Here is a 16,025-nt window from a genome sequence, read left to right on the forward strand (position 1 = left end):
CTTCTAGAATAGTCTCCTGAATCCTAATATTCACTGCTTAAATGGTCTCCATGAATGAGTTTTCATAATAAGAGTTTGTATGACCTAATACCACCATAAAATGTTCTTAATATTCAGTTCTCTTCTTATGACACTAATTAAATGTTCAAGGAAAAACATGAAAATTAGCCACACTCAGTCCTATTAGCTACTGAATATTTGAGTGGAATAGTACTTCAAATGGTTAACAATCGTAATAGTTTACGAGAAATGCGTCTAAAGACTAATGAAATTATCATTAATTGAAGGTTTAATTTATCACGCACAATTTCCTATTATGCATGTCACTGTAAATAATCACGACATAGTTAAAATATGTGACGAATTAACAAAGTCCATAATACCTTCGAATGGTAAGTTAAACACTGGTATTCTCAGTTCTACCTAAATGCACAGTCTCTATTGCAAGATCACTTGTTCCAGAAATTCGTGACTCTTATACGACGAAACTCGGTTTGATAGAACTTTATAACATCTCACCCGTCCACGACGCGGTAGAAACTTCACTTACTACGATCTCGCACAAATTCAAAGTTTTAGAATATGACTTACACATCTCTCGCCATGCGCGACAAAGCAGTATAACTTCTAGCCATGATCGAGTTGTAGATTTCAACTGACTATACCCTTGAGTCGTTGACCTATTTATATTCTGCTGGGAGCGAGCTCACTGGGTCAAGCGACAGAGGGGTGGTTATACATTCCAAACTTCTACTCGTCATATCTTCTAAATTACAAGGTGGACTGTTCTTAAATTTTGAACATTGTATATTTGAAATATGGGCTACATGTAAGTGTTTGTCTTATTTTTCTCTGTCAAGCCGTTTAGAAGTTATAAAAATCAATTCTGGACGTTTCCATGTGGAGGAGAGGTACATGTGGCGCTGACGTCACTTGACCTTGCTCTCCTCTCTTGCTGTCTCCCTCACACACGGAGCAGTAGAGACGAGAACATTCCTTCGGACAGCCGTTCCTTATGGCACAACTCAGCAATTCTTTCATGATTAAAGATTTTATAACCTGATTTGCCAGGGCCTATGCCTTCCTGGTTCATGTTCCTCCCGATATGAGCAAAAGAAAATTCGCAGGATTTTCATTCCTTATGTCTTACTCCTCTTGTTGTATGTACAGCTTCGGATTGGATGAGTTGTAAATGCCCTCAAAAATACCGCCCAGTCGTACATTTCGTAGGCTCCATTCCTCAAAACTGCGTGGACACGATAGGGCAGTATGAAGAAATTTTAGCAAGGCAACTGAAAAAATTATACCGTGAAACATTCTAATAATGCCCTTAAGTAATGGAGGACGGTCATACTCTAAGGTAAGCCGATCGTTGAGAGCATGAGCATCGAGACAAATCGTGATACTGCCATTAGGTTTACTCATTAATGCCAGAGTATTTAAGTACTTAGTCACAGAAGGCGAGATAATTCCATCATCAGTCATTTCATGAATTAAGTTCCTGGCTTCTTCCCTGTATTTCTCCGGGATTGGATACGGCTTCTTCTGGTAGTGGGATAAGTCTGTCACATTCAAGTGATATTCGTAACCAGCTATTTCGCCAGGTTTGTCATCGAATACACAGGAAAATCTCTGTAGGACTTCATTTTTAGCCTCCTCTAATTTCATTCTCATTTCCGGGTCTTCAACTACACTGGCTATATACAGCAAATAATCCGGACCTATAATGAAGTTCTCATCAAGCAAGGACTCTACACCGTCCTCTTCCTGCTCACCCCCTCTACTACCACCTACGGCTGGCGCTTCCTCGCTCGCAGCGGGCTCATTGTAGTCACCACCGGCTCCTTGGAGGTGGGCTCCAACTTTTTGAATCTACAAGTCATCTCTTCCTAACAGCTGCAATTCTATGATTTTTCTTCAATTTCACGAGGTTGGCATCATAGTCGATCGTCCCCTTGTATTTAGCCATGAAATCCGAGCCAAGTATCAAATTGAAATTAAGGCGTGAAACCACAAGAGAAATGTGCTCAAATGACTGGTTATTAATCTCAAATTCCAGGAATGCCTGTGACTTGCGCTTTATAATTTTGTCAGTAACTATTCCTCTAATTTTAATTTGCGCTACATGTAATAACAGGATGTTGCTCTGATTTTTCAAGGGATCAACAAGTCTGTCAGAAATCAGAGAGGCATGAGCGACGCTTACATCACAAAACTCACGAGTTTCAAAACTCACGGGCTAAAATTAGTTACAAATAGTATCTAAACTCACGACTGTAAAGTGGTAGCTAAAGTAAACATTCTAATGAGTCTCAAAATTCACGACTTCGGACAGCGGCTGCTTGCGTTGACCGCAGGAGGGATGAGGTGCCCGGTGACTCAAGCTTCCCGTACGACAGGCAGGGGATACTGTGGATGTTCTTCTGCCACCGCAACCCACAGGGGAAAACAATGGCTGGTGAATTAAATTATTATTATTATTATTATTATTATTATTAAAATACTTTGCTGTTGTCTTATAGCTAATAAAATGTATTTTTTACCTTTTATATAAATTTATAATAATGACGTGTGGCCTCTGGAGAGTTCTGGTACAGGTCTTTAGAGTTGACGCCGTATAGGTGACCTGCATGTCTGTAAGGATGACACACTACCTAAGATGAAGTCTAATGCTGAAGACGGCACGAATACCCAGTCCCCGAGCCATAGGGATTAACTAATTAAATTTACCGGAAACAAAACACGCGACCCCCTGGATCCCTTGGACCAAAGGCCAGCGTGCTAACCGTTTATGCATGCAGTGGGACGATATAAAATTAACGTAGGTATATTGCCCGCTGCCGGTTAAAAAGGATTTGCCATTTGGTAGTACTGAGGCTTAGTTCCATTATGCGGCCAGAAGGTGGCATTTATTTTATAAGGAATTTTATTTAGAGATATTAAAGGTCAAGACAGTTAATTCACTCATTTACTTTCAACACTTCGAGATTCATTTGGACAAAAGGCGTATTTCTATTTTTCGTAAGAGTTCATATATTTTCTTATTTCAATAGATTGTCTACCCGACACACTTACACCGAAAAAAAGTATTCATGACGCATCCGATTATTCTGTGCGATTTAACTGAATGATACCTGAAACTCATTCGATTATTTAAACTGTTTATTCATTCGATTATTTAAATAATCTGATGGAAGTTATTCGATTATCGAAAGTATTCCATTTTCCCATTACTATTGGGGTGGACATTTATCCATTCAAAGAAGAACTGGCCCTGCTCGTGAGTTTTGTGACTGGGCCAGGTAGAGAAACCTGTTCTTACTAACCATCTTCCTGGAATTCGTGAGTTTTGAAACTCGTGAGTTTTGAGACTCGTGAGTTTTGAGACGACACGTGAGCGACAGAGTCAACGAGAGTGGTAACGTGTAAATTACCTGCGCGTGCAGTAATAACAAGTAACGAACGTAAAATAACCGGCCTTGGCGTCTGTGCGTCTTTGAATAGCAACTCTGAGTCGTCAATATGCCAATCGTTGATTATTGCAGCACAGTGACTTGATGTCTCGTCCTCTTTGCGGTTTGTAGGCAATCTCCTTATAGCAAGATCAGCATTTTTTGATAGCTCCCGTCGATTTAGTCAGATGATCGTCGCTCCTTAGGTTCAAATTGTTTTTGATATTCCAGAGATATGGTTCCTGCCTCCTCAGGATTACGATTTTTTTCTTTGATGTATTCCCGGTTATCTTTCCATCTCCTTTCTAACTCATGTCTTCTCGAATCTCTATTCTCTTCAAGGTTTTTCTCTAGTTGTCTCCATGGATTTCGTGTCCGTTAAGGATTCCTACCTTGGTTCCTTTGAGGTCTGAAATTCCGAAATCGTGTAGGAGTAGTCTGGTTTATTCTGCTTTCTTCTCGTGGTCTAGGTTCTTCTCTCTCCTGAGGCCTTATTTCCATGGAGTTCGTGCTCACCTCCTTAGCTCTGCTAGTTTTGGGAGCAGTTTGTGTGTTAGCTGTATCCAACCTGCGTAAAGTAGCATGGAGGTGCTCTAGCGTCTTGAAGTTGGCAGCAACTAGAATTTCCTGCACGTGAGGCGGACATTGTAAAGTTAGAAATTGGATGAGCTCAATATCGGGCAGAGGAGGATCCAGAAATTGTAACTTTTCAGTTGCATTAAGAAGTATTCTGAATACCTTGAAGTGTTGACTGTGGTATTTTACTTCCTAGCATACAATTCCATTTTAACGAGGTGTTGAGTTTCGGCATTCCAGAACCTCTTAAGAAGAGCCTGCTTAAAATATTCGTAATCTTTGCAGCTATTCTTAAAAGCAATAAACCAAGGTAAGTCTCGTCCTTCCACAAGCTTCGAAACAACTTTAAGTTTCCTGTTATTTTCCACCCTGTTTTATTGTAGGTAATCGTCAACGTTCAACAAAAATTCTCGGGCGGTGTATTCATCACGTCCGAAAAACTTTACGGGCTTATCGTCTTGTACCTTAATAAGGGTATTCGTACTGTGTATCTCCCTTGAATAACTGGCACTTGGGACGTCAGTTATAGAATCTCTTGATTTAATCTGGTTAACGTTTACAGATATGTTCTCAATTTTAGTTTGAAGTGTGGTGTCCAGATTTTTTATTTCATTTCTCAAATCGGTTTTAATGACTTGTACGTCCTTACAGAAAGCAGCTATCTGCATGTTACTGCTGTCTAGCTGGCCCGTAATATGTTTATCTAGCTCTCCTTGAGTGCTTTTGGTAAGTCGGATTTCGCTTCTCAATTTACCTACATCGTTTCTCAAAGAATATCGAAGGTACCTGTACCTGAGCCATTTTGATTTGAGCTTGCGAAATGTTGCCGTGTGATTCCTGGAACTCTGTAAGAAGATCTTTAAGATCTGCGGGAAATGCCTGAACAGAAGGAAGAACTGTTCGTAGATCATTGTCCAAAGACTTAATGACTTCTGTCTTAATTTCTTCCTTCACATATTCTAATTTCTCTACGAACTGATCCCTCATATTCGTCAAAGTTGCCTCGACTTTAGCGCTTGAATCTGAAAACAATCTCTCGAGGCGTACACCTGCTTCACGAAGTCGTTGCTCCATTAGCGCACTTGATTCAGTGAGCATTTTATTAATTACTTTATCAGCCTCTGAGTATTTTGTTTCTAACGTCTTGTCAATTTTGGAAGTTAATTCTTGGACATTGATATTCGACCCCATCAACTGCTCCTGCAGTTGAGTGTTTGAATCTACAATTTGAGTATTTAGCGTACACATTTGTGTTTGTAGCTGGGAGTTAGAGTCAACCAGTTAAGTATTAAGCGACTTCACTTGCGTGTTAATTTGTGTATTAGAGTCGACTATCTGCGCCTGCAGACTCGATCATCTGCGTATTCGGCGCGTTCATTTGCGTTTGCATTTGTGCAATTTGGCTGTTAGATCTATCGATCTTAGCGTTCTGGTCGTTGATGCTAAGCTGAAGAGCTTCAATGGCTGCAAGTAGATTATCCATGTTGCGAAATAGTCAACAAAGTCGAAACATGAAATAATGTGAGTCCTTATTAATGGCTTGAATCGAGCCCTTTATGTTCGGTTTGTAATCTGTTAATGAATATCTTCACACCGATCGTCTATTAATGTCTCATCGTGACTCCAATCGAGCCCTGAAAGTTGGTCGCCTTCTATTAAGTTTACCCTTCTCTCTACCGGGAAATAGTTATGGGGCAAGAGTATGGGAAAGATCTCAGGTTGTGTGCGGATGAGGTTGGAGTCGGTACATAGAATGATGATTTCGCAGGGCGAATAATAGATGGTAATTAAAATTTTTGACAATATTTATTGATAATCTCAAGAAAATCACCCTGCTTCTCCCTCATCGAAACTAAAATTTTCAATTGATCTCTTCAGAATGCAATTAGGCAAATGAAATAAATGCGAGAGGGGGAAATCATCAGAGAGGCGGCTTCTGACATTCTGCGAGTCGGACAATGGAATGTTAGAAGTTTGAATCCTTGTGGTAAGTTAGAGAATCTTAAAAGCGAGATGGGTAGACTTAAGATAGATTTAATTGGTATAAGTGAAGAACGCTGGCAGGAAGGGCAGGATTTTTAGTTAGGCAACTACAGAATCATCAACACAAAAACAAACAGGGGAAATGCAGGAGTTGGTTTAATAATGAATTAGAAAATAGGGCATAGGGTTAGCTTCTATGACCAACATAGTGAAAGGATTATTGTTGTCAACATAGACACCATACCGATCCCCACCTCAATTGTGCAGGTCTATGTGCCTACTGGTTCTGCAGATAATGAAGAAATCGAAAAATGTATAATTATGAAGAGATAGCAGATTTAATTCAATACGTAATTGGCGACGATAAGCAAATTTTGATGAGAGACTGGAATGCAGTCGTAGGCCAAGGAAGAATCGGCTGGTTGAATTCCAATCATAGTTTAGTCCTTGCTGATACTTGATTCAAACACCACAAACGACAGCTGTATACTTGGGAGAGTCCTGAAGACACTGGGAGGTATAAAATAGACTTCATTATGATTAGGCAGAGATTCAAGAAACCCGGTGTTGCATTGCAAAACTTTCCCAGGAGCACCTGAGAGCGCTGACCACAACTTTTTGGTCATGAAATGTCATCTGAAGTTGAAGAAATTGAAGGAAGGAATGCAAGGAGATGGGATCTAATGAAATTGAAAGAAAAGAGTGCGAAGGCTTCTTTAACGGAACATGTTGCACAAAGACTAAATGACAAGGCTGAAGGAAACACAATAGAGGAAGAATGGAGAGTCATGAAAAATGAAGTCAGTAGGGCTGCTGAAGAAATCTTAGGAAGGAAGAAAAGATATACTAAGGATCAGTGGATAACTCAGGAGATACAAGACCTGATTGATGAACGACGAAAGTACATGAATGCCTAAATGAAGAGGGCAGAAAGGAATATAGGTGATTAAAGAATGAAGTGGATAAGGTCCGCTATGGAAGAATCGCTGAAGGAGAAGTACAAGGATGTTGAAGGTTGTATGGTCCTACGAAATGTTGAAGCTGCATACAGGAAAATCAAGGACACTTTTGGATAAAAGAAAACTGGGTGGATATATATTAAGAGCTCGGTTGGCAAACTACTTCTACGGAAGGATGACAAGGCAGAAAGATGACAGGAACATATCGAGCAGTTGTATCTAGGTAAAGACTTAGATCATCTGGTTTTGGAAGAGGAAGGTACTGTTTATTCTGATGAAATGGGAGACCTAATTTTGAGGCCAGAATTTGAAAAAGATTCTAGAGACCAAAACTGGAACAAGGCACCTGGAATTAATCACATTCTCTCTGAATTACTGACCGCCTTAGGAGAAACCAGCTTGGTGAGGTTATTCCATTTAGTTTGTAAGATGTATGAGACAGTAGAATTGCCTTCTGATTTTTGGCAGAATGTTGTTATACCTATTGCCAAGGAAGTCTTTGCTGATAAGTGTAAAATCTAGTCCACCATTATTTTAGTATCTCATGCTTTCAAAATCTTAACACATTCTACTTACAAAAGAATAGAAAGACAATTTGAAACTGAGTTGGGAGAAAATCAATATGGCTTCGGAAAAAATGTAGGAACACATGAAGCCAGCCTAACTTCACGTCTGATCTTAGAGGACCGAATTAAGAAGAACACGCCCACATACATGGCGTTCTTAGATCTTAAGAATGCATTCGATAATGTTGATTGGACCAAGCAATTTCAGATTCTGAAGGTGATCGGGATCGGAAACGGGTACCGAGAACGAAGAATTATCTAAAATCTGTATAAAAATCAGTCTGCAGTGATAATAATCGAGGGCTTTGAAAAAGAGGCAGCTATCGAGAAAGGAGTGAAGCAAGGTTGCAGTTTGTTCCCCCCCTCCTTTTCAATGCTTACATAGAACTGGTGGTAAAGGAAATTAAAGTGGAATTTGCGAAGGGAATCACAATCCAAGGAAAGGAAATCAAAACACCGAGATTTGCTGATGATACTGTTATTTTATCTGAGACTGCAGAAGATCGGGAGAAATCGCTGTATGGTATGAATAGAGCCGTGAGTAATGTGTACAAGATGAAAATGAATAATGAAATTAGTCCAAATAAAAGTAATGAAATGCAGTCGAATGAAGTCAGTTCATGCAAGAAATATTAGATTAGGAAATGAAGTCATAACAGAAGTAGATGAAGATTGTCACTTGGGTAGTAAAATAACTAACGATGCCAGAAGTAAGGAATAAATAAAATGCAGACTAGCACAAGAAAAAAATAAAATAAATTTGCTCACTTAGAACATTGGTATATGAATTAGAAAGATTTTTTGAAGAATTTCGTCTTGAAGTGAATCATGGACGGTCACTAGCTCTGAACGAAAGATGATAGTATCTTTCAAAATGTGGTGTTTGAGAAGAGTTCTAAAGGTTAAGATGGATTGATCGAATCACGAACGAAGACATACTGAATCGAATTGGTGAGAGGACATCGCTTTGGCTAAATTGACCAGAAGAAAGGCTTAGAATGATAGGACACATACTACGACACCCAGGACTTGCGCAGTTGTTTTTCAGGGAAGTGTAGGCGGTAAGAACGGTAGTAGTAGACCATGACATGCATATAACGAGCACATTAGAGCAGATGTAGGATGTAGCAGTTACGTAGAAATGAAAAAGTTAGCACAGGATAATGTGGCATGGAGAATTGCACCAAACCATTCTAAGGACTGATGACTCAGTCGACATCAGTTTTATGTCAGTGAAAAGGCTGTTGATACATTTTTAATATCTTATGTTATATTACAATTGAATACATGTTCAATCTTTAAACTGTATTATGGAGTTTAGTATTCTTGTGGATACTTTCCTTTCAATGTTTCTTTCCTGCAATCTGGATACAGTGTACGATGTTCTTGAACACAATTCAGCACAAATTGCTTATGCTCCTCTTCCACGTCTCCTCATCTCCATTGTTCACTAAAACTTTTTAACTAGTATCTTGAGTGGAGAAAATTTTCAAAATAAACGCAAACAAGTGTGAAGATATTTTTAAGCACCGTAAAGTGGAGTTTAGAAATAATTTGTACTATCTATTTAATATTACGCATACGAATGTTTTACACATGATGTAGTTGGAAGAAGTCAGGATATTTTTACTTCAGTAGAGAGGGACAGGACGTAAAATCTATGTTGCAGGAGTACACCAAAAAACTCGCTGATAAAGAAGAAAGGGCGAAGCAAAAAATTCACAATTCATTCTTATTTTAATTTATGTGAAGACAATAGACAACTTTATGTCAGGCTAAGCAGAGATCAGTTCTGTTGCCCGAAGATCGACAGTAGTTTTATTCAAGAATGACCTTCAACATGGACGGGCGACACTTAAATATTTAGGAGCTCAAAGGGTTGTTTTGGGGACGAAAAATGTGAATGAATGTGTTGAAAGGGGTGTTAAATTAAAGCAAGATTTTCATGGACAACTGACTGTAGGTCTTTTCGGATTTATTACTTTCTCCCAAAATATGCACTCACAAGGTTATAACTTGCACTGATAATTAATTTTACCCTCCATACGTTATAAAATAAAACTTAATGTACTCTACTTGTCTACTTGATGCTAATTGGTGTCCAGTTATTTGTGGTGTTTTATATCTCCCATTGAAAACACACGTTCCCCGGCACTGCTTAACTGATGTGATAATATGTTAGATTAGCGACCCAAAAACACGCGTGACACGACGAATTGCAATGCACATAGTGACAGGCGCTCAGCGCTGGGTGGCAAGTCCGCACGTGTTTTTCATGCGACTTCGCTCTCAAGTCGGCACGTGTTAGAATGCTCGGATAACAACACTTTATGGGCATTATTTAGAGTCATTCGAATAAATTGGAGGGTGAGCGTACAAACATTTCGAAGTCGGAAAATAAGGAACACCCCGATGCGTACATTGTGAAGCCGCAGTAAAGCGATTTTTTCAGCTGCAGTGCAGTGATGTGCAATAATATACTTATAAATGCTTCATACACAACACTCCTGCATACTGCCTGTTGCATGGTACAGCGAGTGATGTAAACCGAGGGACAAATTAAGCTACTACTCACCTCACAAACATCACACTTAATTTCAAGTTACTCCCTGGAATAATAATTCCTCTACATTCAAGATGAAAATTTTGGAACTGCTAACATTCAGCTGAATTTTTCGTAAGGATTTTTCCTACTTATCTTCCAAACACCCTATATTTATTTTTCATTTATATATACAGAGAGAGAGAGAGAGAGAGAGAGAGAGAGAGAGAGAGAGAGAGAGAGGAAGCGAGAGGGATAAGTTATAACACATTCTCTCAAAGTAATTATTGAACTTCTTTTGAGGAAGTGAAATCAAAGTGTGTAGTTTCTTGAATTATATTTTTTCTGTGATTCGGATGAAACTGTTCTATTTTAAATTTAACGGCCATTTACTGATGTGAAAGTGCTTTTGAATATTTAACATAACATCCTCATGGTGTTGTTACAATTTTTGTCTCAAATTGTACGACGAGAAAGCACACTTATATGCAATAAACTAAGTTTTAGAAGATAAATTAAAAAAGGATTTATAGAATATCTTAATTTTAAAATGAAATATAGAAACCTTAGGAAGATAAAGGCTGTATATACAGAGAATTGGAGCACCTGCCCCTTATAATGTGGTTTAATGGCTGCCATAGTTTAAGAACAACGATAAATTATCGGTCCCTTTTTCCTGCACAGAATTACTGCAAAGTACAGGAAATTTCCTTCCATATGTTCCAGTTTCACGTCATTCAAGGAAGGTAGAGGTTTCTTCTTTCAGAAAAATCCTATGCGATTCAGGCGTTACGACTTTAAATACTTCTGTCATGTTTCACCATTAATGCTTAATGTATCAACGTCATAATCAACGTGGAATGCATCGCGAGTGGAAATGAGTAATAATAATGATGTTCGCTTCCACTACACGATATAATGATGACCTCTGTTCACAGACATGGCTTTCGGGCGGTATAAAGCACACAATGTTAGTGAATCGAGGAATTTTATTGATCACAATTTGCCACTGAGGTTAACGAGAACTTTTGTGAAGCATCCACGTTGAAAACAATATAGAGTACACTATCTGCAGAAGAAAAACATAGAAGGAGGAACTAAAATGTTAAATATATATAAATACTTGATAAAAGGAAAGGTTATATTTGATTAAGTTAGAAATCTGAAAACAAACTTAACCATTATAAGCACTGAAGTCGCAGGTGGTGGTTTGGGGCAAGTGGACTGCATGCCGCAGGGCGTCTGGCTCGGAACTGTTTTTTTTAAGTAACCGATTTCTAACAGTTCGTTGCGTCAATATGGTGCCAACTGCCGCTCGAATTGCTGCTGCAGAAGCAGTCCGCTGCGTCGCAGCATACGCTGAATACGCCGGGCCTCACTCTCGGTGGTGTGACGGGGAAGTCCGAAGCCCAGTCTCCTTGAGAGCTTACCTCCTCTTGACTACTGCTGCCAGCAGGCATCACAGTGGAGACATTCCTGCCAAGTTGCTCCGCAAATTCACGCAAGGAAAATACACTTTCACGTAGCCCCAGTATACGGCCTCATTCAACCGCACTGAGCTGCTGATACTGACATCTTCCTCGTCGCAAAGGCATTCTTAATCCACTCACAGTCACTCCATCCAAGCTCACAGGTAACTAACTGTCTCGCACAGTACAGCCCGTATTTAAAGCAAACCTGATGTGCAACATCATGAGGCCGCTACTAGCGCCAGGCCAATGCGATTTGCAGGAAATTTGTATCAACGTCATCTTTCAGATATATAAATACGTCTACCGACGTTCGTTAATTTAGATATATATTTTTCCGCAAGTGTATAATGAATGATCTTTCCTACTGTTTAAAAGTCCATTCAAGCTTATTTTTCTACTAATTATATTCCATGACATCTATCCACTGACATCTCTGAACTTATCATTAAGTTGAGCAATTTGTCTCCTCACTCCGAAGACTTCCCAGCCGAAACTTTGTACTATTTTCTTAAATTTGCAGCACTAGATTTGGAGTGAACCACATACAATCACAGAAGCACAGTAGAATACATTACATATATGTATATGCAGTACCTTCAAAAATATTCATTCTTATATTCATCTTCAGTCATATAATTCTTGAAAGGTGATTGTACGCTGGCATATGATTCATGGCATGTGTACGTGCTTGCTATGAGACCGATCCATCAATATCCATTGTGGTCTTAGTGAAATAACTTCTAAGTAAACTGAAAGTGACGACGTGTTAGGTGACAAGGAAGGAGAATGTAAAGCCATGATGATAAAGGATTTTAGAGGGAAAGGTGACAAGCTTCCTCAGAAAAAAGTGGACGTTAAATTCATGACTTCATTTACTATTCTTCCGCATGTCAATACACGCATCGTTCTTCCTGTAGCCACCGTAACGGCTCAAAGGAAAGTAATAAAGAGGATATCTTCAAATTCGTTTGAATCATAGCGAATCACACTCTACAACCTTTCATTACCTAACGAACTAAGCGTTACTGCGAAAATGTCCCTATTACACATGATAGTTTATACCCTTTTACTGTCATCATTAAGTATCTGCTATAATAATAATGAAGTATATAAGAACACATTTAAGGCAATTTCTTATGTAATACTTTGGAATTACAAACATAGCCTTGTCTCTGATATTAAGATAGAATTTCTGCCTCGAACTCATAGGTCATGGTTCGATTTCCGGCAGGTGTAATGATTTAAATCCTTTCCAAAGGGTTGAAATAAGATACAATTATCTCCGTTAGTACAACGGACGAGCTGTTTGATGTGAGAAAAAGTGATCACTGTTGTGGACGTCAATGAGCACGGATGAAGGATTAATTGCATAGAACTCATGACGATCCTATAACTGCAGACCATCCACCTGAATAGAGTAAGATTGCCTAAATATTTACTGGACAGGGTTGTTATCGTATCTACCTATTCCAACTTTTGGACTTCCTCATACCCGGCTTTAAAATAAAACAATTCTGTGGCCTTAATTTCCTTGTTTTCTGTGCCAAACATTGTCTACGTTTCTCTTCCGTGAATTGACCCTTCTAAACCAAAAGTCTAAGTGATATTTCAAATCCGAAACTCTGAGCAAATATATATCCAGTCATCAGAAGAACGTTCCTTCTTTGAGTTAGTCTATATTTTATATCCGTTTAGCTTCAGCCATACCAACTTCGTTACCACAAAGATACGTTCATGAAATCTGGACACATATGGAGATACATTACCAAATTTTACGGCAATTACTAAATTATGGTATATTTAAGGAATATCTGAAACTTTTTTTTCCTTTTTTATGGATGTTATGGATACGTATCTTATGTTACTATAGAACATTGCCAGAAATATATTGTGATCTCTCTAAAAGTATACTACAGTTTTCTTATTATATTCTTCCTATGAACTTTGGCGTGGTAGCATATTGGGTATTAGGGTACTGTAAAACAGTTTCACTAACATTTCCATGAGAATTAATTACGGGCTTTGCGGGAATAGAAGTAACAACCTGCAGGAACTGGAGAAATGCAATGGTTATTTCAACAACCGAGTCTTAACAAAACACTGCCATCTGTTGTACACTAATTTTCTGCAAAAATTATGTGTACTAAAACCTACGAACCCGTCTCCAAACGCATGGATTTTTGCATAGTAGAGACATAAAAGTGATCTTCTCATGAAAATTGCTCGAAAAGTTCACAAGCATCGTCTGTGGAGATGGATGTGAATACTGTTCTCAGTCTATCTTCACAGCACTCATACATATATATTAGGGACTATAATGAACAGGTGATTGCCTTAATGCACAATAAGATCTTCCTAGAAATACATGCCGGTGGAAACATTGCTTCCCTATATATAAGAACATCGAAATCACTAATTTAGTTATGAAGGAGAATAGGGAAATGGATCTTTTCACGGATACCATTAGATATAATGGCCATAACGAGTATAACGGCTGGATTATGGACCGTAGGAACCCAGGGTGGCAGTGGAGTTATATGGGAGCTCTACTAACAGTTTTAAATAGGCAAATCTCTGAAGACAATGCTTTTCATCATCACATGACCCCGTCATTGAAAAACATTGTATTAAAACTATCAGTTTTAATTTAGTAATGTTTTTATGTCATTCATTTTACGATCTACTACTTTGTAATTATTGTCGTACACACAAAAGGCAAAGTGCTCTTCCTCAAGCGTTTTTAAATTCATACCATTTTCTGCACAGTCCACGTCAAGAATATTCCTCAAGCAATGGTGCAACCTCAGTGAAAATAGAAATCCGCCCGCAGTCTATGATATTTGTACCTGGAGGCACATTCAAAATAATCGCCTTAATGAACTTCTCTACCGACCAAAATGTGAAATTGCTACAACGTAAAGTTGAGACTTTAATCAGAAGATGTCACTACTAAAATATTAAATAACTGTGTTATTGTGAAGTTTCCTAAACTGATTGGATTTCTATTGGTTTTGTTTTTGCTGTACATCAAGAAGTTTGGACATTTTTCCACAGATGTCACTACCAAAAATCTATAGTCATGCACTCTGGTGCAAGGTAAAGGAAGTTGTTATTGAAAGATATTTTGTTTTTATAGGTTTTCTCAATATTCATTTGTTTTTAAATGTAATTCTAGGTTTGCAACACCTTTATCTCATTCCGCCAGTTTTGAATCTGGCCAATGAAACTTTTCTGTAATTAACTTTCAGCCTATCACAGGCTTCTTGTTCGGTTTTGTGTGATATTTTTGGGTTCAGCCAATAAAAAAGAGAGGGTGTGTCCGGATTAACCCAGAATCCTCTCGAACCTTCCCTGAGGGAATATAAGTTGCGGATTTGCAAGGTTACTTTTCTCTTGATCGTCGTCTTTCTGAGTGTGCGTGTTAAGGCAGGAGGCGTGACGCCTTATTCTTCGGCAGGCAGTACATCGGCCAGGTAATGGCCACTTAAATGCTCTTTCCTGTAGCTACCTCCGCAGGCTTATCCGAGGGGAAGGTCCGAATTATTAACTATGTAACAAAACTTTCCTAAAATGTAAATTTTCTTTCTAATGTAAAACTTCATAAAGTCTTCAACTATAAATCGGGGATAGAGGGGGAGTTACCCTCTCGAGTTCCCCTTCATCCTGGTTTGAGGTGACTACGATTTCGTAACCGTTTTCTTCCTGTTATGTGTTAAATTTATTTACATGCGAGTCACCTCAGTAGTTTGGGACTAGTCCCTGTTTCGTCGGGCCCAGAGCCTCTAAGGGTGATAATATTTCAGGAGCGAAAGTGAATGCCTCAATTCTGTTAGTGTTCGGGCCATTTATTTAAACTGTTCTTTTTCCGCAAAGGCTCAGTAGGTTGGATACTAGATACCCCTGTGTAAAATTATTTCCATTTGTAATTCTTGCCTTGTGAGGCCAGGGAGTGTAGGATTGTGATGTAATGTTGCCTTGAGTGGGCTGTAAGAAACTGAGAGCATATAAGCTCTTTCATAAGTTTTGTAATAGTGAGGGGTGTCTCTGCAAGGCTAAAGATTGTAATGTTTGGACCAAGTGCTCTTGGATTGGGGGATTTCTGCCATTGACAAAATTATCCCTCATTATGAATTGTAAATTTTGTAAACGTGAGCTTGTAACTCAGAACTTATAAATCGAGGGCTTGAAGCCCACAATTGTTATATGCCCTATTCTGGGGTTCTCTATTTTAATCCACATTTTTTTTATTGTTCACACAGTACTGAAATTTGTTACGTTGGAAATTCTAAAAGAAATATAACCTTTAGTTAAACTTTAATTCAATTTTTGATTTTGTAGTTAGATCCATTCACCCCAGCACCTTATTTCACCTCTTTCTGCTCCACGGATATCTCCGTAACAAGTGGTAGCACAGCGTGGTTGAATGGGACTAAATTAAGCCATTTTGACGGCTGAAAGTAGGATCAGTTTCAAAC

Source organism: Anabrus simplex, chromosome 2 (genome assembly GCF_040414725.1).
Source record: "Anabrus simplex isolate iqAnaSimp1 chromosome 2, ASM4041472v1, whole genome shotgun sequence".
Taxonomy (NCBI): Eukaryota; Metazoa; Arthropoda; class Insecta; order Orthoptera; family Tettigoniidae; genus Anabrus; species Anabrus simplex.